Source organism: Arachis ipaensis, chromosome B10, assembly GCF_000816755.2.
Source record: "Arachis ipaensis cultivar K30076 chromosome B10, Araip1.1, whole genome shotgun sequence".
In the NCBI taxonomy this organism is placed as follows: Eukaryota; Viridiplantae; Streptophyta; class Magnoliopsida; order Fabales; family Fabaceae; genus Arachis; species Arachis ipaensis.
The window spans coordinates 23434226-23438111 of NC_029794.2; positions in this window are offsets into that span (position 1 = coordinate 23434226).

Sequence of the window (3886 nt, forward strand, 5' to 3'; positions counted from 1 at the left end):
AACTTTAGATATTTTCAATTTCTATATTATCTTTCTATGTTTAATACTTCAATAAGTATCCTAAAACTGTGGTGCCTATTAGGGTTTGACCAAGTGCTCTGCTAGGGCGTTCCTCGTGTCATATTGACGGCAGTCGATCACACAAAATTTTCATTCAAAAATTCAAATATTCACTAATCCGATTGAAATGGCAACATCAAATAGGAATCATGATCCATACCAGGCCAACAACGCAGAAGATGAGGAGGATGTTGTGGAATTGGATAAGGAAGACTTCTCTAACGGAGTAAAAGTGTGCTCTAAAAGTTTGTTGGACAGAGTTTTTGCAACAAGGTCATTCTCCATGGGAACTATGGAAAATGCATTGAGAGTAATCTGGAATAGACCTGAGGGCTTTAGGGTTGAAGAAAAAGGAGGCAACCAATTCCAATTCTTCTTCTCTGAGGAGGTGGATGCACTGAGAATTGAGAGGGGTTCCCCATGGTTATTCAAAGATTATATTTTACATGTTAGGAGGTGGACTGAAGCAGATGCATCATCAGAGTTGAAGATAATGCTATTTCTAATGTGGGTTCAATTATGGGGAGTGCCGGAATGCTATAAGACGCTGGACGTGGGAAGGAAGCTAGGAAAGAAATTGGGAGAAGTTCTGGATGTTGGAATGTTTGATGTTCGAGGAAAAGAGTCCAGAATTCTTAAAGCAAAGATTATGATCGATGGAGAAAGGATCGTGCAGGATGGTTTGAAGCTGAAAATCCATGACCAGAAAATGATGAAAATTGGCTTACGATATGAAAGAATCGGAATATTTTGCACGTATTGTGCTCACCTTGGACATGGACCCAAAACATGTGGAGCTCTATTAGAAGATACAGCTGCAAACAACATTAGAGAGGACATGGTGGGGGAGTGGCTCAAGGCGGATCAAGTGGGAAGACGGATTATAGTGAAAGCGGAACAAAATCCAACAGAAAATACAAATCAAGCTAAGACTAACCCTCAACCTCGGAAGAAACCACCACCCTATTGGCTGCTCGATGGATTTGCTAATCTTAGTGTGGTGGAAACAGGAGCAACAACGGGGGAACCACATATTGGGCTGGATAGTGATGAGATGGAGGCCAGCAAAGAGAAAGTTGTGGAAGGGGGAGAGAGTCCAGCAACGCAGGACTTCCCTTTGACCTTGGGTGATATTACTTCGACCCTCAATATCAATCAAGATATTAAGGGTATAGAGGATATTGGGAACGGAAGGAAGAAAACCTTAAAGGTGAAACAATTGGCGAGACAAGGAAATAACGGAGAGAGTTTACTACTTGGAAGGAAACGGAGGAATGAAGAGAAGGAAAATTTGGAACAGAACAAGAGGGTATACGTGGAGACAAATATGGATTGGAATGAGATGGTGGAGGGTGCCAGCCGTCAATGACACCCCGGGAACCATGAGGCTGATTAGTTGGAACTGTCGGGATTTGGGAAGACCCCTGACAGCCCACAATCTTAAAGGGATTACTAAATCCCACTCCCCCAAGCTCGGTTTTCTTTGCGAAACAAAAAATCAAGCTCGAAGTGTAGAACTGAAACTGAGGGCAGCAGGCTTTAGCAACTATTTCATTGTCAACCCGAATGAAACAGCTGGGGGTTTGGCACTTGGTTGGAAGGAGGATGTCACAGTTCAGGTACTACAACATTCATACTACTTCATTGCTGCAAAAGTAGTGGATTCAAGCATAAATATGGAGTGGGGGGTGATTGGAGTTTACCTAAGCACAAACGATCAAATCCGACTTCATCAATTTGAAGAACTTAGCTCAGTTATTCAACAATTTTAGGGGGTAGTAACAATAATGGGAGATTTTAATGCTATTTCATCCCAGAATGAAAAATCAGGAGGCAATTTCAAACTCCAATCGGTAATTGATGCTTTTAATTCCTTTATAGATGCTCACTCTCTTGCTGATTTGGGTATGGTGGGTAGGCCTTTTACCTGGACTAACAGGCACAGAGGAGAGGCTCTCATTCAGGAAAGATTAGACCGTGTGCTTGGGGGAGTTAGTTGGGTGGCTAACTATTCGCATGCTACTGTTTTAAGATTGTCAGAAACTGGTTCAGATCATGCTCCTATCCTACTTGATACTAATCCAGCCAGGGAAAAATCGAAAAAGAGATTTAAATTTCAAGAGAGATGGTGCTCTAGTCCAGAAGTTCGACAAATAATCAATGAAGCTTGGAAGGAAAGAGTTGAAGGTTCAGCCATGTTTGTGTTGGCACAAAAAATTAAAAAATGCCACCATAAATTGGTTCAGTGGCAGCAAATAAGCAACACAAACTCCAAAAGAAGAATTGAACAAATCCAGGGTCAGATTGAAGCTCTTCGAACAGAGGGTAAATTCGGGGGACAAGAATTAATTGAATTAGAAAGGCAGCTAGAAATAGCATTTCATGATGAGGAAATGTATTAGAAAGCCAAGTCCAGGATCAAATGGTTACAAGCGGGTGATCAGAACACGCAATTTTTTCATCAAAAATTCAGAAATAGAACCAGGAGGAACAATATCTGGAAACTAGAAGGAGATAATGGTGAAGTTGCAACCACTAATGCAGGAATAGCCGAGGTGGCAGAGAGTTATTTCAGGGGCTTATTTACTTCTAACTGCCAAGCTAATCCTGAGCCGTATTTTACAGACTTCGAGCCAAAGGTTACAGCTTCCATGAACCGTCGGCTTCGAAGACCGATCACTATAGAGGAGGTCAAGAGAGCTACATTCAGCATTCACCCTCAGAGTGCGCCTGGTGAAGACGGTATGACGGCTAAATTTTTTCAGAATTTCTGGGACATTGTTAATGGAGATGTCTTTAGAGCAGTTCGAAGTTTTTTTTTGTAAATGGAAGAATGCTAAGAAGCCTTAATCACATCCAAATCTGTTTGATTCCAAAGGTTCCAGATGCCAATACTATGAATCAGGTGCGACCTATAAGTCTTTCTTTAGTTATCTATAAAATTATCTCTAAAGTCATGGTGCATAGACTTCAAGGAATGATGCCTAAACTAATAAGCCTTAACCAGAGTGCTTTTATTAAAGGTCGACTTATATCCGATAATATTCTTATTTCCCATGAATACATGCACTATCTGAAAACTAAGCGAAAGGGTGTGGCAGCAGAAATGGCCGTCAAACTTGATATGAGTAAAGCCTATGATAAGATAGAGTGGCATTTTCTATGGTTTATGCTAAACAAGCTGGGATTTGATGATACTTGGATTAACTGGGTTCGCGAACTAGTAACTATTGTTTCTTATTCCGTCGTTGTGGAAGACCAACCTTTTGGCTTTTTCAAGCCAAATAGAGGTATCCGCCAAGGACACCCTCTATCCCCCTATCTTTTTTTATTTTGTGCAGAAGGACTCTCCTTCTTGCTACACAAGGCAGAACAAAACAGTACTATTCAAGGAATTCAAGTCACTAGGCGATGTCCTAGAGTAAACCATTTATTATTTGCTGACGACTCTATTCTATTTTGTAAAGCTTCTATGGATAGTTGTGATAATATTCTTAATTTACTAGCATCCTATCAGAGCTTCAGCAGGCAGCAAGTTAATTTGGCCAAGTCGGCAATATTTTTTAGTAACAACACCCCAAACCCAATTCGAATTCAATTGGCAGAGGTATTGAACATTAACTATATCGGGGCTCAGGACAAGTATCTTGGTTTACCCTCTATTGTGTCTAAATCTAAAAAGGCAACATTCAGTTTCGTTAAAGAAAAAGTTCGAAACAAGGTTCAAGGGTGGAAGCGCAGCCTCCTCTCGGCAGGGGGAAGACAAGTCCTTCTAAAAGCGGTGGGCGAAGCCATTCCAATCTATACTCTATCCTGTTTCAGACTT